The 21,202-nt window shown below is 58.8% G+C and overlaps 1 pseudogene; it reads left to right on the forward strand.

Moving 5' to 3' along the window:
* The first annotated feature begins 221 nt into the window (after positions 1-221).
* LOC136993771 (scavenger receptor cysteine-rich type 1 protein M130-like) overlaps positions 222-21,202 on the forward strand; it is a 175,886-nt pseudogene continuing 154,905 nt past the window's right edge.

Below are 21,202 nucleotides of genomic sequence, written 5' to 3' on the forward strand. Positions count from 1 at the left end.
GCAGCTGAACCAGCACCTGCAGATATATATTGGCCTCCCATCTTTGTTGTCCTGTGCGAGTCCCCAGGAACTGTGTCAGGGAGTGGGGTGCATCAGGGCAGTGCTGTCAGGGCAGGAGGCTGCAGATGGAGGCAGAGGGACTCCTTGTGCCTCGGGTGCTGTGGCTGCTCCTCTGGGTGCAGCTCTGCTGGGGTAAGTGCCTGCTTCCTTATCACATGGCCATGGGGCCAATGGGCACCAGTGGGATCATGGGGATCCCTCTGGAAAAGGGGTTTCATCCCAGAAAGCAGTGAGACAAGGGTCAGAAGGTGCTCAAGTCCATCGACCCTGTGCCTCTCTGGGTGGGAGAAGGATGTTTGTGCTTCCAGGGCTCCTGTGCTTATGGCAGTTGGTGCCTGGGTGTGCTTGTAGACACCTCATCCTTGGGCACCCTTTGGGGATCCCTGTTCCCCCCAGTGCTGTGCCCCTGGAACTGGCGGTGGGTCAGCTGGTGACTGCAGAGCTCAGTGATCCCCAGGACACAGCCAACCCCCAGGGTGCCCAGGAGGGTTTCTGTGCTGTTCGCTGCCTTGGGGTCAGGGTGTGCCTGGCCCAAGGAGGGGCAGTTTGTGCTCTGCAGAGAGAAGGGGACCAGGGCATCTGCATCCACAGCCCAGCAGAGAGGTGTCCTTCCCAGGGGCCCTGGCTAATGGCAGGGGCTGGGCTCATACCCCATGGGCAAGGAAGGAATAAGCACTGGAAGGATTGTGGGGTCATCTTGGTTCTCCCTTGGGACCTGGAAAGCCCTGGGGGAGGTGGGTGGGCTTGGGTGGTGCCCGGGGCAGGTGGTGGACAGGGGGCTGGGGTCATGGGGGATGCAGCAGTGTGGGGAGGCCTGGGGGTCTGGGGCTGCTCACGAGGTGCCGTGCTGGGAAGGAGCGGGTGCCCTGTGCAGAGCCTGGCATGGTGTCTGGGTGGGCATGGGCAGGGTGCAGGGTGCAAGGAGGTGCCGAGGTCCTTGGAGTGGGAATGGCCCAGAAGGGCTGGAGCTGGGTGTCTCCCAGCCCAGCCCAGCCCAGCCCAGCGGAGCCCACAGGGAGAGGAGGGACCCCGACACTGCCCCTGGGACAGCCCAGCGGGTAGAGGGCTCACAGCCCCCGTGCCTGGGTCTCGGCCCTGGGCAGGGGACCTTGCACAGCTGCAGCGTGGGGCCTCGGCACTCTCCTGACCATCCCCATGTCTTTGTTTGAAGGTGCTGCAGAGGTGAGGCTGGAGGCTGGAGGCAGGCGCTGTGCTGGAAGAGTGGAGGTGAAACACCAGGACCGGTGGGGGACGGTGTGTTATATTGGCTGGGACATGAAAGATGCTGCTGTAGTTTGTAAGCAGCTGGGCTGTGGATCTGCTCTCCAAGCTCTTTCGGATGCACCTTTTGGGCCAGGATCTGGCCAGATTTGGCTGAGCGATCTTGAGTGTCAAGGCACCGAGACGGCCCTGTCTGAGTGCAAACATGCTGGTTGGGGTGGACATAACTGCTATCATGCTTGGGATGCTGGAGTGGTTTGTTCAGGTAAGGAGTCAGCCAGTTCCTCACCTTTGGGGCTGGGCCTGGGATCGGGGGACTAACCGGGCTGTGCCCTGAAGGAGAAATGCGTGGGTACCGGAGCAGGCCCTGACGTGACTGCTCTCGCTGCCAAGCTGGGACTGTTGCTGCTGCTGTCCCTGGGGAAAGCCCCAGGTGAGCCCACCGCGGGTGCACAGACCCCGTCAGGGTCTCGGGGGCTCAGCCCACCCTCAGGCTGAACCGAAGGGGCTTTTCAGAGAGGAGAAGAGCAGGGCCTGGGGCAGAGGAGCAAGGTGACAGGCAGCACATTGCACCCCGTGCCCAAGGCCGCCCCATGAGGATCAGCCCCACACGAGCTCGGGACCTGGCGGCTGCGAAGCCCCTGGCTGCTCCCTCCCACATCACCGCACGCACAGGCCCTGCAGGGTCCTTGGGGCTGTCACAGCCCCGCGGGGAACGCGGCCTGTCCAGGCAGCACTGACCCGCTGTCCAGCTGCTCCTGCCGGCCCTCAGCTCCCCACGCTGCCCCGTGTCACAGGGCTTTGCCAGCACTTGCTGACCCTCGTCTGCGCCTGCTTTTGCAGCATGCGCCGGTGTCAGCCCAGGGCTGCACGCAGATCTCCTGCTCCTCTGCCCGGTCGCTGGCCATGACTTGCACAGCCCCAGCAGTGCGCTGTGGCCCTGCCTGGGGACACCTCTCCCCAGGCATGTGTCAGAGGAGACAGCTGGCCCAGACACCGACCCGGTTACAGCTGCACCATTTCTGTGCCTGGGACGTGTCTCCCCTCACAGACACCCCAACACCCCAGGACACCCCCAGGAACAGGGAGCATTTTGGGCTGCTCTGAGGCGATTCCCCAGCCTGGCTCTGAGCTCTGCAGCACTTGGGCCTGTTTTCCTGGTCCAGGCACTGTGGTGCTGGGGGCCTGTGCCGGGCAGCGCTGGGCTCCTGGGGCAGCAGCATTTCCCTGAGCAGTGCCTGTGGCTGTGGGTCCAGCATAGACACAAGCTCTGGAGTGCTGTGTGGGTGTGAGAGGAGGTGCAAGGGGCCCTGAAGGGTTTGTGTCATCAACACCCATGGACGGCTGCTGCTGGGGTGTTCATGGGTCATTCTGGATGTGGCTGCCTTGGGAATCATGTGGGATGCAGGTATGTAACTGTTGGAAGCCTCTGGGAACTGCCTGTCATCGGTGTTTTCTCCAGGATTTGTCCAGCTGGTTGGAGGAGACAGCCCTTGCTCAGGACGTGTGGAGATCAGAGATGGAGACCAGTGGAGAACAGTCTGTGACTCACACTTTGGTCTCGAAGCTGCTGACGTTATCTGCAGGGAGCTGCAGTGTGGCACAGTCCTGTCCATCCCCGGGGCAGCTCACTTTGGAGAGGGGGTTGGTGCCATCTGGGATGAAGAGCTGCAGTGTGTGGGGAATGAATCCCTCCTCTCCTCCTGCCCCAGGATGTCCCTCAGCAACCAGACCTGCACCCACGCGAACGACGCTGGTGTCACCTGCACACGTGAGCATTCAGGGAGGAGGTATGAAATGCCTCCTGTGAGCTGGGCGCTGTGGGGTAGGGGACAAGGGAAGTGACTGCGCTGAGCATGGTGCGAGTGCAGGAGGGGTGGAGTCATCTGTAGTCCTGCAGTGACAGAAGCGAAGGAGATGGGATTGGATCTCTGTGACATTTCCCTCTCCACTGATGGATGAGCACAAGCATAAAGGGATTCTCTCTAATTACCCTCTCTCTCCCATGCAATATATCCAGGGTTCAGGCTGGTGAATGGCAGCAGGTGTTCGGGGCGGGTGGAGATCCAGGTGCAGGGGACCTGGGGAACCCTCTGTGACTCTCGCTGGGACATAACTGACGCACATGTTCTCTGTCATCACCTCAACTGTGGATTTGCCAAGTCTGTTCCCAGAGGAGGGCATTTTGGGAGAGGAACCGGCCCTGTCTGGAGAGACACCTTCCAGTGTGAGGGGACCGAATCCCATTTGGGACAGTGCCCTGTGACTGCCCTGGGGGCCTCCTCATGTTCACATGACAACGATGCTGGTGTTTTTTGCTCAGGTGAGTGCAGGGAAAATGGAGGATTAACTAAACTTGCCCCTTGTGTGTGACATGGCAACCCAAAGCTGGGGAGCCCATGGCAATGACAAACTGAATTTCTCCCTGGAGAAACCCTGGCTTCCCATGGAGGGGTTCAAAGGGCTTTGCCTGCTCAGGTCTCTGCCTCCCCAGGGCAGCTGATTCAGGCCCTGGAGACCACCGCCAGGCCTGGGCTCCTCTGCTGCCCTCCTGCAGCACAGGCACAGGACGGGGCTGTGGGACACAGCTCCACTCAGTGCAGCTGTGAAGGACCCTCCGCTCCCTCCTGCAGCACACAGCCCCGTCCCAGACCACAGAGAGCCCTGCAGACCCTGATCCCACCGCCTGCAGGGGCTGTTGTGGGCGCGTCCAGCAGGAGCAATCCCTGAGGCCGAGCTGCGGAGCGGGGCTGGGATTTGCCCTTGCTTCTTGTCAGTATGAACCCCAAACTCGTCCTGTTTTGTAAGAAAGGCCCTCATCCCTCTGCTTCCTGCCAAGGACACAAGCTCCACGTCCCTGATCCATAGGGATGCAGAGGGGTAGAGACGTGTGGTTCTCCCCTGGGTGTCTCAGCAGGGGCCAGTCCCAGCATGGAGATGGAGCAAGGCTTGTGCTCATCCTGTCCGTCACCCAGGCCATTGCACAGGCCACTACTTCCTCCTGCTGAAGCTGCTCCACATTCATCATCAAGAACATATCTGGTGGCTCTGGGATTTGCCTTCACCTCCCATGCTTCCCCATCCCTGTCCCTTCCTGAGAAATGACATTTGTAGTCAGCAAGGTTTAGTGACTGGAGGAAAAAAGAAAAAAAAAACTTGGAAAACTTCCATCCTCAAGTTCCTCACTGTGAGCCGGCTACAGATGGGTGAGCCCCCAGGTGTCCCAGGGCATCAGAAATGGGAGACACATGGCAGGGTGCAGGGCTCCCCGGTGTCACAGAGGGTCCAGGGCACTTTGCCTGTCTCCGAGCAGGATCCTCTGAATCCCTGTGGCTGGTGGGCGGAGGGAGCCGCTGTGACGGGCGAGTGGAGATGCTGCTGCACGGGACGTGGGTCAGAGTCCTGGATGACCAGTGGGATGTGAACGATGCCAGCGTGGTGTGCCGGCAGCTCCAGTGCGGAGAGGCAGAGCGAGCCTACAACTCACCAAAGTCTGAGCGAGGGACGGGCCCCGTGGGGCTGAGAAGGGTCCAGTGTGCAGGGAAGGAGACTCGCCTGACCCTCTGCAACACCTCCCTGCCTGAGGCAGAGCCGGAAGGAATTGCGGAGGATGTGGGAGTGGTTTGCTCAGGTGAGTCGCTGACAGTCCCCAACACACTATGCTCCCCAGGGCCAGGAGTCCCTGACAGCTGGTGTTTCTCCCGGCTGCAGGGAGCCGGCGGGTCCGGCTGGTGAACGGGGCAGGGCGCTGTGCCGGGAGAGTGGAGATCTACTACAAGGGCACCTGGGGGACCATCTGCGATGACTCCTGGGACCTGTCCGATGCCACCGTTGTTTGCCGCCAGCTGGGCTGTGGGGTGGCTGTGGAGGTGACCAGTTCTGCTCGTTACGGGGAAGGCTCCGGGCAGATCTGGCTGGATGAGGTGAACTGCTCCGGGGGTGAAGCTGCTCTCTGGGACTGCCCTGCCAGGGCCTGGGGGCAGCACGACTGCAGGCACAAAGAGGACGCAGGAGTCGCCTGCTCAGGTCTGTGTGGGGAGCAGTGGTGGGAGCCTGGTGCTTGGGGAGGTAGGGATGCAGGGAGAGCAGGGCATGGCCGAGCCTGCCCCTGGCTGCCCTGAGCCCCCTTCCTGCCCCCATCCTGGGGACATCCGTGCACAGTCCTCACTGGACCTAGTCAGGGTTATAGGGAGAGCACAGACGTCCCCAGGGCTTAGAGGGGAGGGTAGTGCTGCACGTTGGGGACTTCTCTCTGCTCCCTTGGTGAAACAGTGACTTGCTGGCAGTGCCCTCTGCCTGTCTGAGCCCTGGGGTGTGCAAAAGAGTTCCTGCTCCTTGCAGTAAGCCTTCCTGCCCATGGATGCCATAGAATAACCTGGGGGATTTTCAGAGATGCTTCAGGTTTCTCTCTCCTCACCCCAGGACCAGCTTGTTCCCCCCCACTTTGTGCCTTTCCTTCCAGAGTTCACGGTCCTGAGGCTGGAGAAGAGCGACAGCTGCTCTGGGCGCCTGCAGGTTTTCTACAATGGAACATGGGGGAGTGTTTGCTCCAACTCAATGACTCCTGACACCATGTCCCTGGTGTGCAAAGAGCTGGGCTGTGGAGATGAAGGGTTCATTAAAACAGACCTGCCGTATGGCAGGATATCTGGCCCCACATGGCTGGATCGTGTTGAGTGTGGGAAGACGAACAGCTCCTTTTGGCAATGTCCTTCTGCTCCCTGGGACCCGCCGTCATGTGATTACCAACAAGACGAGACTCACATCACCTGCAGTGGTAAGGCTGGAGCCACCTGGGCACAAAGGCTCCTCTTGGAGGTGCCTGTTGCTCTCTGTTGCCCATAGAGAGGGCCCAGACAACCACCTTTTAGCTTGGGAAGTCCATGCAGAGCATCCTGCTCATGGCTGTGGTTTGCTGAGGGAAAGGGAAGGGGGAGAGTGAAACCAGTCCTGGTGGCTGAGGGTTATGTAGGAAACAGGCAGCGTGCAGGGCACTGCTGGCAGCAGAGCTCAGAGAAGCCTCCCCTCTGGGAACATCCTTCTGCTCCTCTGCTAACCAGGGAGCCTTTGGGGGTGAGCAGGCGGGGGTAAGCCTTCAGTGCTGTGCTGTTCTACCCTGAATTACCAGGGATCCAGCTGTGTCCATGAGCAAGGAGGCACTGGGAGGTTCAAGCACAGGTCAGTCCTGCTCCTGTCTGCATGACTCCCATGAAGCAGCCCCTTCACCGCAGCATTTCCTTCTGCAGGGAGACGACCAGAAGCCACTCCAACCCCGGTGGCCGAATGCCCCAACTCTACGAGCTGCACAGGTAGCTGCTCCTCCATGTGCCCTTCTCGCTTGGCCAGGCTCTCCCAGCTGCCCCAGTGACACGGGGGGTTCTGCGTTTTCCAGATATGGAGAAGATTTGTGCTGTGGGAGGAGAGGACAGGTGCTCAGGCAGAGTGGAGGTTTGGCACCGCGGCTCCTGGGGGACGGTGTGCAATGACTCCTGGGACATGAAGGATGCCGAGGTCGCCTGCAGGCAGCTGGGCTGTGGCCCTGCCGTGTCTGCCCTGGGGGAAGCTGCATTTGGGAAGGGGACAGGTCCCATCTGGCTGGAGCGGGTGGAGTGCAGAGGGACGGAGCGATCTCTCTGGGACTGCTGCACCCAACCTGGGGACAGCGGTGCCTGCCAGCACAAGGAAGATGCTGCTGTGAATTGCTCCAGTGAGTGGCAGTGCTTCATCCCCTTGTTCCAGGACATGTTTCCCCAGCTGTGTCCTCACAAGGCCCCAGAGCTCCTCAGAGCAAGGATGTCCCTGGGGAGGTCAGGTGTCTGGTGTCAGGTGGGGAGCAGCTGTTGTGGGGCTGGGTGTCCTCAGGCCTCTGCCTGTGGGACTCCTGCAACCCCTGTAAGTGCATCCCCTGGTCTGCCGGTGCTGTCCTCCCCACGGCCCAGAGCAGAGGACCCTGGGCCTGTCATGGGGACCCAGAGAAGGACAGTTCAGATGGGACTTTAAGGGGAGGTCCATGCGCACGCGCACACACACACACACACACACGCACCTCTATCTCTCTCTCTGCTCTGCAGCTGCACCGAGGACAACAACGTCACCCCCCTGAGCAGGTAACCTCCCCTCCTCCCTGGGGTTGATCTCTCCGGGGCCAGGTTGTGACCTGCAGCCCGAGGGAAGGGGCTCTGTGCTGGGGTGTGAAGCCCCAGATAGGAGGCCCGGGGGTTGGAGCGGGTGTCTTTGGGGAGGGCTGTGATTCACCCAGCAGGGTGGGAACTGCCGGGTGACCCAACCCTGTGCCCCCACCCCCTGCTGCCCTGTGTCTGGGGGGTCAGGACTGGGATGTCCCTGGACCCCCACCTCCCCCAGGCCGGGGGCTGCCTCGTCCATGTCCCTGCCCATGCAGATCTCACCCAGGGCCGTGCGAGGGACAGCGGGAGAATCTCGGTGCCTGTCGTCATCTGCATCATCCTGGGGGCCCTGCTCTGCCTGCTGCTGGCCCTCCTGGTGGGGCAAGTGCGAAGTGCCAGGGTTCAGTGCAGAGGTGGGTCCTTCCCCATCGGTCCCAGGGTGGGCGATCCCTCTTGGCAGCCCCGCGAGTGCTGTGGGGTGTCTGTGAGGGGCACAGATGGAGCTGGGGTGGGGGTGCTGCCTCCTGCCCTATTCCCTGCCCCTCCACAGTCAGGCTGTGGGACAGCAGCAACCAGGGGAGGAGAGAGTCCAGATGCAGGAGGAGATGGTGATGGGTGAGGAGAGAATGGCAGCAAGAGGCTGGCGGAGATGGGAGCAGCAGGAGACATCTGAGGATGCTGCTGGCTGTGCTCTGGGCAGTGCTGGAGGGGAAGCTGTGTGGCAGGAGTGATGCCAGGAGGAGGCCAGGGCAGGGGGTCTCTCAGTGCGGGTGTCCAGTCCCCAGGCTGCTCTTTCTGCCCAGCCCTGCCCACCCATGGCAGGGCAGGGCCGTGTTATGGACCCATCTGGCAGAGAGCAGGAAGCTCCCCGGAGAGAGGAGCTGTGGGAGCTGCTCCAGGATCAGACCAGGGACCGGACTCAGTGCCAAAAGGGGCATGGGGCTGCCTCTGAAGGGACAGGGTGAGGGTGACATTGTCCCAGACCATCTCCACAGGGACGTTGCTGTCACTGGGTACGTGGCAGTGGTGCCTGTACAGAGCAGTGGGGCTGGGCTGTTGGGTCAGTGCTGGTCTGGCCTGGGGGGAAGGGCTGGGTGACCACATCGGAGTCTGGTCTCCTGTCTCCATGTCCCTGTGCCGACCCTGCCTCTGTCGCCAGGCTCCAGGAGGTCTCTGGAGCCCTTCTCTGAGGCCGTGTACCAGGAGATCGACTACAGCTTGACATGGGAGAAGCAAGCGATGTTCGGTCGCTCAGGTCGGTGTGGGTCCACTTTGGAGGGAGCACGTCTGCAGGGCCTTTCCCCCAGCCCTGACCCAGGACAGGACCTTGGCAGCTCCTAGGCCAGTGGACCCCACAGTGCTGGGCCACAGGGTCTGTGGGGAGAGCAGCCCAGTGAGGAGCTTCCTCCCCACCAGCTCTGCCCATCCCAGCCCAGGGCACAGCTCCTCCCTGCCTGCTGGGCTGCCTGTCCAGGGTTGTACCTGGTGGGTGAGGGAAGGGGCTGTCCCAGGGCAGCTCCGAAAGGCCCTTTGAGATGGGGTTTGTCCCATGGGAGCAGGACGAGCCCCGAGCCCTCCTCCCCGCGCAGTCCCTGCTGTGTGGGTCCCCGTCCCCAGCAGTGCTGGCCATGAGCAGGGTCAGCAGGGCTCACCTCAATAACACCCGCTGCTCCTCTCGCCAGGCTCCTCTTTGGAGGGGTCCCTGACCAAGCTGCAGCCCGAGCCTGGGGACAGCGAGGAGGAGGACGGTCCTGGGTCAGCACCAGGTAATGGAGGGTGAGGCAGAGGAAGGGTTGATCTCTCCTCCCTGTAGCTGTGTGACCAACAGCGGTGTCACTGAGTGTCACCATCGGGGTGGGGAGGAATCACCCTCAGGAATGACTCCAGAGCCATGTGGAGCGGGTGAGGGTCGCACGTGCCCATCTGAGCTGGGTGCCTGCAGCCCTGAGCCCCACAGGGTCACAAGGGAACTTCCCAGGCTCAACCCATCCCTGCCTCCAGCAGGCCCTGTGCTCACCCCAAGGAGCCATGCATCAAGGCATTGACGTCTCCACGAGTACATGGGGATTCTCCACAGCCAGCTCCGGTGCAGAGCCCAGCACTGCCGACCCTGCGGCTTGGCAAGAGGGATTCCCACTCCCACACACATGGTCCTGCAACCCTGGGAGGGGTGGTCAGGAGGACGCTGGGTCTCCTGTGGCCCTGCCAACACCAGCATCTCAGCCCCTTGTTCCTGCACATCCTTCCTTCCTCCACTCTGCAGGAGGGCTCTTCTCATTGCCACCAGTTCCCCTCTCCTTTCAGATGTCCCTGTCCTGCCCAGAGGTGACCCAGCAGATGGCTATGATGATGCCAGAGAAGTCTCTGACCCCAGGGAGGATGTTTTTCCTGGGCAGCGAGACTGGGAAGCACCCAGGGAAGCGGAGGAGGGAAACAGGCCTGGGGAGGCACAGAGAGGTGAGGGGGAAGTGCAGTGCTGCTGGCTCCTGGGGTGCCGTCCCCAGTGCCTGGAGAGTCACTGCATACTGATAGCCCGACCTCCCAGGATGGGGAGGGAACCTGCACCAGGAGTTTTCCTGCTATGGAACCTGGGGTGGGATAAGGGGCTGGACATCTCGGGACAGTGAGAGAAGGGAGAGGAAGGGGATTTACAGCCCAGGAGGGGCACGTGCATGGGGCCAACTGCAATGCACTGGCCTTGCTGCTTCCAGAGGGGAGCCTGCACTCCTGGGGAAGTGACGGGGCCCCAGGAGCCAAGAGAGACGCCCCATCCCTGCTCCCCACAGACACAGGGTACGATGATGCTGAAGAGGCATCTCTGGCACATCCCCATGAGGACACCAAGGCTGAGAGACTGGACCCTGGTGCCCAAAGGTCCCTGAGCCCAGGGCCAGGAGAGCCCACCCCTTCCATGCGGTTGGGTGCACCTGAGACGGAAGAGAGGTCTGTGCAGCTGGGAGAGCCATGAGTGCCAGAGACCAGTCTCCCTTCTCCCACTGGTAGCAGAAAGAGCTGGGCATTTTGTCTGTTTTTATTCGTCTACTTCTATGCCATGCATTGGTATTTGTTCTTATTAAAACCATTTGGGAGTTTGATCCAGAGCTGGTGCTTCCCTCCCCAGGTGTCAGGGTGTCTCCCCAAGGCTGATCAGGGAGGGCAAAGCACCAAGAACCAGCAGTGGGGAAGGGACACGTCTCGGGACCAGCAGGCTCTGAGACAGGCTGTGCGCCTGCAAATGCCCATGGACCCTGGAGTGTGGGAATAGTGAACAGCCCAGCTGGAGGATATTCCTGCTGGCAGAGACATTTCCACCCTGCAAACCACACGCAGAGCTTCCAGCCAAACTGGGTCTCTCTGCAGGGTCCCGTAATGCCCCTCTGGGCAGGGAGGTCCAGTCTCCTCACCCCGGGAGTGCCCCTGCTTGCTCTTTTCCCAGGGGCTCTGCCTGGACCACCCTGGTCCCAGGCACGGATGCCACCACCGAGAGGCAGTGACAGGGTTGGTCCTGGGCTGTGGCCCCACAGCAGTGAGCCTGGAGGTGACAGCAGAGCCCTGGACACCCCAGCCAGCCCCAGAGGGGCTCATTGCCTGGGGATCACCTCCCCACAGTGGTTGAGAGGCAGCTCTGCTTCCCACTGCCCCTGCACATGGCGCAGAGCAGCTTGTTGGGGTGCCAGGGGCTGGGATTTCCCCTCCTGTGGCTCCACAGGGTCTCCCATTTCCAGGGGCTGCTCCTGGCTCCCGTGGCCCTCACAGACCCCCGAGCACTCCTGGCACAGCCCAGAGCTGGCTCCTTCCTGGCAGGGGCTGTGAGGCACCAGGGCTCAGGGAAGCCCTGGGATGCCCCCCTGCTCCCATCCACCCCCACCCCTCTGCCCTCCCGCTGATGGGCTGCAAGGGCAGAAAAAGGAGCTGCCTCACCTGGGGCACCAGTTTGGGTCTGTGCAGGGGAATATCTGTGTGCAGACGCAGGGGATGGGAGCAGTCAGTGACAGGAGAGGACATTTCCTTCAGCAGGGTGGGAGGCAGAAGAGGGAGAGGGCAGTGGGCTGGAGAAGGGACCACCACAATATGCAGGCTGCAGCCCGAAGTCACAGTTCAGCCCCTGGCCTTGGGACAGGCCCATCCCTGAGGATGCTCACAAGGGCATATTTCCATGGAGAGAAGATTTCATGTCCACTCCTAAAGCAGTTGCCGATGGGAGCTGAGAGAGGATCCCTGGTCCTAGGCCGGGTTTTAACCAACTGTGCCCCAGCGCCCACAGGTGAGAAACTTCTCACACAGGAGCTGAGTGGGGAGGAGGGTTCAACAGCTGTGCAGCATCTGGCACCCAAACTGCCCTCCTTCCTCCAGCCAGGGGGGGGTCTCTGGACCCCGCTGGCTCTTCCTGATGGGTTCCCCATGCCACACACTGACAGGCAGTGGGGCTAAGGCCAAGCGCACAGAAACACACTCCGCCTTCACCCTGGCTCATTTCCTTTCCTGTTCCCTACTTTTTGCCTTGCATTTTTCTCTTTCCTTCCTTTTCTCATCCCCCCACCCCACCACTTATGCATCCATCCTCCACTCATTTACTGATTTCAGCCTTGGCAGGCACAGGAAAGCATGGGGCCACGCGACTGCTGTCAGCTCTCCCTGCCCAGCTGCCCCAGCACAGCTCGCCTCTTCCCCGCAACAGGCACCATCAGGCCGGGAGACAAAATCAGATGTCTCTGCCCAGGGTCTGGTGCCTCTCTCAGGGAGGCAGAGGATAATGTCCCCAGTCCCAGTGCTGCCCAGCGCTGGCTTGGCTTCACAGGAGGGTTTCAGCTCTGGGTTCCAGGAAGGGCAGCTCTCCTCTGCCCCAGCAGCCAAGCCACAGCCTGGCAGTGGGGCTGTGTGAGCCCCCTCCGTCCCCCCAGCCAGGGCAGGGCAAAGCTGGGCTCCCTGCTGGGAATAGCCACAGCTCGGTAGTGCTGCAAACAGCAGGATCATGCCCTCCAGGAGAGGAGGGAGCCAGCGGCTGTCACCAGCACCCTCTCCATGGTAGCGTTTCCCCGTGCCCTGCTGGGAGCTCCTCCATGGGCAGCAGCATGTCCCAGGGCTGGGGACATCTTGGCTTCTCTCCAGGACAGAGCCGTGCTGCTGGGGACCTTGCAGAATGGCTGGGCTGTGTGTGCAGAGCTGGGAAGGGATCGTGGGAGGAGCCTGCACCCCCAATGTAGGCGTGAGGGAAAAGTACCAGCACTGCTCAGCGAGGGCTCTCAGACATCTCTGTCCCACTGGCCTCAGGGCTCAGCCCCAGCAGCGCTGCATGTGCCAGGGCCGGGGGACACTGGGGTGCAGAGCGGCTCTTGCTCTGGGGCAGACACCTCTGTGCTGGAGCACCTGCTCTGCAGTGACCTCGTCCTGTACCAAGTGCCCCTAACTAGCCTCCTCTGCCCTGGAGCTCTGCCCACACCAAGCTGTGACAAAGACCGAGATTTACACCTCAGGACCATAGCACAGTACAAGCAAGGGCCAGATCTTGCTCCTTCTCCTTGCTGATCCCAGACCAGCCGCTCTCCCCTTGGGGCTGGGCAGGGGCCCTGCACGAGCCCTGGGCTCTGGGACTTGTGCAGCCGCAAGGAGCGCAGGGCTCAGCTGGTGCTTGGTGCCACGTCCAGCCTTCGGCTGGGCTGCAGGAGAGCTGGGCTGTGCCGGCCCCGATCAGGGTCTGCCCTGCCCTCCTGCCCCTTCCTGGGAACATGGCCCTGCTTAGCCTGGCTCTGGCCCCACATGCACTGCTCTCTGCCAGGGACACCCATGGTGTCACCAGCACAGCCCCAGGGCAGTGGGGCAGGGCAGGGGTGACCCTGGGGGCTCTGGGGGGAGCCGGGGCTCAGACACCACCTCTGTCCCCAGGACCTGGAGCCTCCCTGCTGGCAGCCTCTGCCCTGAGACAGCCCCCTCCCTCCCCAGCCCCTGGCCCATCTCTCCCTGTGGGAGATGCAGGGCTCAAGCCTGAGCCTGGTAGGAGTGGAGGTTTCCTGTGCGGCAGTGTGCATGGGCATGCGGTGCCCATGTGCATTACCCACCTCCACGGGGGTCTCACTCTCTGAACACCCTTCTCCCATAGGCTTCCCAAAGTGTGGTTGCGGACAAGTGGTTCCTCCACCATGGGGTTAGCACCTGCTCAACCTGTCCTGGGGCTGCATCAGGCCCTGCCCTGCCCAACAGGGACATGCGGGGCTGGGCTCAGCCCTCACATGAAGGACCTGCTCTCCCCAAAGGGCTGGAGCACGAACCTCTCTGCTCAGCTGCAGAAATATCACTACACTCACATCCATGGACATGGGCCAGAGATGGACAAAGAGTGACAAAATGAAGACATGCCTGTTCTGTCCCTCAGATGATGTTTTTGGCATGCCCAGGAGATATTTGCCAGGTCCAAATCTCTCACCCTGGCTGCAGGAAATGGCATGCCTGCTCTGAAGCTCCATGCAGAGCCCACAGCAGGGGCAGAGGGGCACAGCACAAGTGCCCGGGTCCATAACCAGAAGGTGATGGATCAAAATGATTTATTTGCTTCACAGACTTTCAGAGACAAAGTGTTTGTTAAAAAAAAAAAAATCTAATTCCTTTGGATATTTTGCTTAGATAATGCTCATTTAGGGAATCCAAACCTCTTGAACAAGATTGTTTGGTTGCTGACCAGCTGTTGATGGTATTCTCTGTCACAAGTGTCCTTGCAATAGCATCTTCACCTGGGTCAGGTGACAGTCCCTCAGGGGGGTTGTTTCAGTGAATCCTGAAAGTCCATCTGGCCTGTAGTCCCATGTAACCACTCCAGAGCATGCATGATCCACTCCCATTGATATAGGACTATATCGGATAAATTTGAATGTCATCCTTGTATCACAGGCATAACTTCAATTCCAAAGATCTTGCTACAGTGCAAAAGAAGTGACATCCTCATCCCAGTGTTGTCCCCCTTTACCTGCCTGTCTCTCTCTTCCCTCTCCCCGAGCTCTCCTTTTGGCTCAGGGGAGTTTTCTGATGTTCTTGATGACCTCACTACACCTCCCTGCTGACCTACATGCTAATGGCCAATCCGGCTGATGCAAGGAATTGACCTCACAATAAACATCCAACACATCGCTTTAACTCATCTCTCCCTCTCCCCTCCCCTCCCCTGAGCTCTCCTCTCCATGGAGAAGGTTTTCTGACCTGCTTCATGACCTCACAGGGCCTGCCAGCTTGCTGCCCAATCAGATTGCTGCAGCAGAAGTGACCTCACAAACCAGCTTCCAGTCATGCTACATTTCCCTGCCCCTGCCCCTGCCCCTGCCCCTGCCCCTGCCCCTGCCCCTGCCCCTGCCCCTGCCCCTGCCCCTGCCCCTGCCCCTGCCCCCTTCAGGAGCTCTCCTCTCTCCTGGGGGCTTCCTCCTGCCCTTCATGACCTCACAGTGCCCACCCACCTGCTTGCTGCTGACCAATCAGGCTGCACTCATAGAGGTGACCTCACAATCACTATGCCAGCAGTATCATGATCATCTGCCTCTCCCTCCTTCCTCCCTCCAGGCTCTCAGGTCTACCTCAAGGACTTTGTCATGCCCCTGATGACTTCACAGGCCTGCCCCCCTGCTGCTGGCCAATCAGCTGCTGTGAAAGGAGACACCTCACAATCAAAGCCACCAATGTCACCTTCACTTGTCCCTCCCTCCTGCCTCCTCCCAAGCTCTCCTTGCTGATGGACAGCCTCTGTGATGCTGTTCATGACTTCATAATGCCGCCTGCCCACTGCTGGCCAATTGGGAAGTGTAATGGAAGTGACCTCACAACCAACACACCAGCCATTGTGCTTTTGCCTGACTCTCCCTCTCCTGCTCCTACTGCCTCAGCTGCTGAATCAGCTCCTGTCACCTGCAGTGACCCCAGTGCCTGCTCACCTGCTGCTGGCCAGGAGCTGCTGGGACAGGAGTGATTCACCAGTGACATCCCAGTGATCACCTCCACCTGCCTCCTCTCTCCCCTCCTGCTGAGCTCTCACCTCCCGTGGTCAGGTGCATCTGATGGGCCTGATGCCCTCACAGTGCCTGTCTGCCTGCCCAGGGCAATCCTGCTGCTGCAGCTAAAATAACCTCCCAGCCAGCATCCAGTCCTCTCACCTTTATGCATGCTACTGACCCTTGTCTTGCAGGGCTGTTATCTCTCCTGACCTCTCAGCTCCTGCCTGTTTGCCTACTGCTGGCCAATCAGGTTGTTGCAATAGTAGTGACATAATGATGTCATTTCACTGGGCAGGCTTTCTGATGATCTGCCTGGGCTCTTCCCACATGGGGAGCTCCACTTCCCACAGGACACCCTGTCAGAGGACAAGCCTGCAAATTCTGGAGAGGAGCAATGCACCCTGTTCCCAGCCCTCACACTTGTTGGGGAGTGGGGAGGAATGGAGATTCAGGACAAAAGCTTCCCTGGAGATGCTGGGGATTGAACCCAGGACCTCCTGCATGCAAAGTAGATGTTCTTCACTGAGCTATATCCCCTAAGGGCCTGCTGAGGGGTGGGACGTACTCTTGTCCCATGATGTGCCTCTGACAAGCTGATATTCCCCTGACAAGCACAGCCCTGTTGGCCCCTGGTGCCCTGAGAGCCTCAGCAGAAAGCAGCATTTGAACCCTCCTGCTGGCCACAGGCTGGGATGGGGGAATTTGAGATTCCCTCTCAGCTGGGGCTGGTCCTGGACCAGGGCTGCATCATGGAGTGCTGCCCCTTCAACATCTCTGCAGCTGATGGGGGCAGGAGGAGACTCTTGCTGCAGGCGCTGCTCCCATGCTCTGGCCCTCCCAGGGAGGGTCAATGGAGAGGAGCAAACCCCTTCCCTGAGTCACCTCTGCCACCCCGTGCAGCACTGCTGTGTGTCACACCTGTCTTCGATGCCAGCAGCAGGAGCAAATGGGGTGAGGAAAATGCCCTCCCCAGGGTGATGTGCCCACAGCTCCAGTTGCCCCCTGGGATGTGCATGGGAAGGGCCATGAAAGCAGGCAGAGCCGATCCTGGGCAGGGAGCTGCCCACAGCCCCTCACCTAGGTATTAGGCCTCCCTCTGCACTGCTCTGCCCACCAGCACCTGGCAGTGGGCAAAGGGCAGTGTCTCCTTCCCTGGGGCTGGGGACGTGCCTGGGATCAGGGACATTCCCATTCCCACAGCACCAGGAACTGGACACTGGAGCTGCCCCAGGAGAGCACCAGGTGGGGGTCTCTGTGGCGCAGCAGGTAGCGCATTCGGCTGTTAACCAAAAGGTAGGTGGTTTGAGCCCACCCAGGGACGTTGCCCTGTTGGTGGGGTACCTGGGGGATTGTGCTGTCCAGCACCCTGGGTTTTGCTCACAGTCACCATGTCCCAGCTTTGGGACAGCAGATCTGCTGCTGGCTGGGACATGCATCTTGCTGTGGGACATCCTTTCTGGACCATGTGGTATGGCCAGAGAGGCTAGAGAGCAGCACGGAGGATGTACATGTGTCCTGTTGACCCTGAGCTGAGCTGACTTGTCCCATCCCCTTGCCTGATGGGAAGGACAGAAGAGGGAAGAGTCAGTGTCAGTGCCAGGTGGTCGTGTCTGTACATCTCATTAGTGAATGGGGAGAAGGGAGGGTGCAGTGCCATGGGGCAGCGAAAGAGTCCAGCTGAGTGCCCGCTCCACAGACTGTGTGGGGACGTGGGAGCGATTCACACATCTGCCTGATGTGCAGACAGCTGTGCCAGAGACCCCCCACCCCGTGGCAGGGTCAGTCCTTCATCTACCCCAAGCACAACATTGGGGTAGAGGACAGCGCTCTCCATCCAGGCTGTGCTTGATCCTTAGTCTGACTTGTTGGCTGGAGAGAGGCTGGGTCTGGAGACAGAGCGGGATGTCCTGGGTCGCAGTCGCAGCTGAGATCCTGATGGGACAGCAGGGTTCAGCAGCAGCAAGAGCTGCCAAGATGGCCAACGCAGCATGTGGGGCCGCAGGAGCAGGGCTTCTCCCTCTGTGCAGGGACAGGAGGCTGCAAGGTGCTGCAGCTGGGCTGGGCAGGGCAGCCTGATGGGCGAGTACATTTGGGTAAGGAAAGGTTTTTTTTTTTTTGTGCCGTGAGCTGGTACTGAGGGGATAGAGAACACAAAAGCAAGTCTGTGTGCAATGTTCAGGAGAAATTAAAAAAAAAAAAAAAAAAGTAAATTTGGAGAGCAAAACTGACTGCCAGTCTTTGATCTGGGGCTGCTGTGAAGTCATGGTTTTACAGGCAGCTTTTAGCCTCCCTGCTAGACCCCAGGGGAGTCACTGCCTTTCTGCCCTGTCTTGTGCCCTTTCAGCAGGAAGGAGCTGATGCAGAGGGATGTTCATTAGGGGTCCCAGACAGGTCCCTCCGTGCTCTTCCTCACACTGAAGTCCCTGCTCCCTGTGCAGCTGGTTAAACAGGCCCCTCCCTGCCACTCGCATTCAGCGCTTCTCCCTCTACACCTGCTGGGCCAGGACGCCAAGGACAGACCCCACTCTGCACTCTGCTTTGTCTCTTGGCACACAAATCCCATCCTTTTCCACAAATCCAATCTTTCTGCCTCGCAGGCCCACTGCCCTTCAGAGGGCAAGGGCCAGGCTGCCTACTCACCCCTCCATCTCAGTCGGACATCTCCCATAGCAACAAAAATGAGGGCAAGAAATGACCATGGCTGGAGCAGGAACTTTTAATGAAACCCTACTGGGAGGTTTGGCAGGTCAGATCAAATGACCCCAAACACCCCTTAGGACCTCAGCGTTTACTCTCAGCATCAGTGTTCATGGCCTCACTTGAGGTTCCCCAACAGCCGGCAGCCCAACTATGGGACTTTAATAATGCTGGGACTTCGCTTGGACCACAAGCCCCCTTCCTCATGGTTCCTTGCCTCTTACGGATGCTTCTGGAAAACAGCTCCAGAGGAAGCACTGGGGTTTCTTCAGATGAGTTCTCCAAAAGTGCTCTTCTCTCTTCACTTGCCTTGCTTCAAAGGGCAGTGTTCCCTTCCTTGGGGCTGGGAATGTGGCGGGGATCAGGGACATTCCCATTCCTGCAGCACCAGGGACTGGATACTGGAGCTGCCCCAGCTGCTCCAGTTTGTGCTTGATCCTGGCCTGACCTGTTGGCTGGAGAGAGTTGCTCTTCAGCAAAAGGCACAGGAAAGGGAAACCTTCCCAGGGCTTCAGATCAGAGGAAAGACAAGAATCCCCTCCCCCATTACTCTGAAGTGATATTCCACCTGGAGGGCCATAGAAAAGAAACAGCAAAGATTATTACTGGCATCTGGTATTTTCCAGTGCACAAAGGTCATTTCTCATCCTCCTTTCTGCCCCTTGTCTTCAGCCTTCCTGTCAGTGCTCTTATGCCCCTAAGCTAATACTGGCAGGTCTGCAAATTGCATTTTTGATCTGACCAATGAGCTAAATGATCACTGAGCTAAACAGAAACTGTCCATCTTCTATCCCTGAAAGGCCCAGCAGGTACATTCCCTCTAGAAACAGGGACAAAGGGGAGGTGTTCTTCTGAGGTGTTTCCTGAGAATGCAGCAGTGACAAATGCATTGCAAAACTACAGCATGACCTGCACCTTTTAAAGCAAGGCTCAGACAAGGTCGGTCAATGGCCAAATGAACACGCAGGAAGGGTCTTTCATACTCACTGCCCATAGAACTGCGCTTTTCCACAAGTCCATATGGCACAAGGAGGACCTCAGTCAGTAGCTCGTACCTCTCCTGGCCACCTCTGGATTCTTGTAACCAGTTTCTCAGGTGGCGGCATGACTTCAGCACTGCCCTTCCTCCTGCCTCGCTCCACCTTCCTTGAGCAGCTCCCTTGGATGCCTGGGAGCACGCTGAAAATACACATTGTGGGGAGGTGGTGTGAGCACAGGCGGAGTTTGGTCTCTGTCCTGTACTCACAAGCTGGGCAGAGACAGAGATCACCCCCAGCTGAAATGCCCAGGGCTGCATGATGTGCCCGCAGGAATGCTCAGCATGCCCAGATACAGGCTCTGTCTTGATGCGGCAAGGAGAGCAGCAGGGTCCTTTATAAAGACAGGCTCTAAGAGACACAGTTACCCCGTCCTCGCAAATGTATTAAACACTGCTCGATGGCCTCAGCTACCGTGTGTTTAGGTATGGAAAACTGATTGTTCCTGGAGACCCAGTGTCAAAGAAGGAGAAAGTGGGCAGGGGTGTAAAGGCATTCCTGCCATCGAGGGATCAGGAGTCACTGCGACATGTGATAAAAGATATTCAGAGCTACTATGAACCTGGTGTCCAGAGGAAACATCTCACCCAAACAAGCACAAGGGTCCAGGGTCACCCTCATCCATTCCTCCAAGTGTCTCACCTGCCATGAGGCGCTTTGCCCTCAGCTTTCTTCCCCTTTCCTTTCTGCATAGTCGGAGCTGTTATTTTGGCTGGAGGATATCTCTCTCTCAAGAGGAGCTGCTTGACAGGAAGATTTCCTGTAAGCAGGAGACAAGAAAACACCTCAGGATAGAATTGCAGAGACCTTTTGAAAAGGAAGGATATGCAGATCTGATCAAGCCTGTGATAAAACTGTGAGGCTTCCAGCTGATTCCTTTTATGCCTTGTTTCCTGGGTGGTCTTTGGCCCTTCCGGACACTGGCTTCTCTCTGTCTTTTAGATTTTACTGTGCAACATCATTTCCTGTGGTACTGTTTTTTCTGTTCTTTCATGTTCTATCCTAGTCACATTACGAAAAAGGAGGCTTGCTGGGATGTACTGGTGAATGATCAGAGTCTCTCTGGGGGCAACAATTTCACACAAGGGGAGCAGATCCTTGGATCTGTCTACTGATCTCATATGCCTGCAGTTCCTCTGTTGACACAGTCAACCCAAAGGCACTGTTTTGGGGATGTTTATGAGAAATTCGGAAAGAAAGGTAAGAACTCCTTGCTTTGAAAATGAAGGAAGTCTTGGCATAGGTTACCAGACTTTGTACTATCTACTCAAGGTGACTCTTCCCACCACTTGAAAATACACTGATTCCATGAAAGAGCTCAGCCCCTCCATTACATACAGCTCCAGGCACAATTTAGGATTCACATTGCCCAAGGACAGTTCTCAAGTTTGCCTCCCTTCTGCACCAACGCCTCAAAATAAGAGCAGTTTGCAGTGCACGCCAGGGCACTGAGTCCCGTGCAGATGGGGGAAAGTTTAACTTGGAGGTATCAGCTGCAGGTAGGAGTGTTGGGCTGCCCCGAGGTCTTGTTCCCTCAGGAGTCACTGGAGATTTCCCATATTGGGTAAGCAGCATCACCTCTAGTGCCTCATGCTACCTGAGACATCACACTGTCACCTTGGCTCCAATGCCCTGCCAAAGAGGACAGAGGGAGAAGACACAAACCCCTGCCAGGAACCAGCTGTTTCATTACCTTTCTTGCCACTGCACCCATCTTTTCCCATCTCTTCTTCCCGGGTCGGCTTCACAGGTGCCACGGGTGGTTTTCTAGCTGTACTCTCAAACTTGTACCTGGAAACAGGAAAAAGACACCAGTCTAAAGGGAGGGCACCACACTTCCTTTGCCCCTTGGGTGAATAATGAGGACACAGGGGCATTTGGGAGCTACTGGGAAGTCCATCTTTTTCCAAAGCAGAATAAGCAGAGTACGCCAGATGCTGGAGGAGTGCAGTAGCAAGCTGAGTGACATCGTGAAGACCTCCAGCACCTGGAGGGGCATGAGCTTCCTCATCAGGCCCTTTGAGAGCTTTCCTAGCCTTCCTATGAGAAAGCTCATTTTAACCCAGATCCTCTGTGCTGCCGTTGGGACCAT

This window comes from Apteryx mantelli, chromosome 20 (genome assembly GCF_036417845.1).
Source record: "Apteryx mantelli isolate bAptMan1 chromosome 20, bAptMan1.hap1, whole genome shotgun sequence".
NCBI classification, from domain to species: Eukaryota; Metazoa; Chordata; class Aves; order Apterygiformes; family Apterygidae; genus Apteryx; species Apteryx mantelli.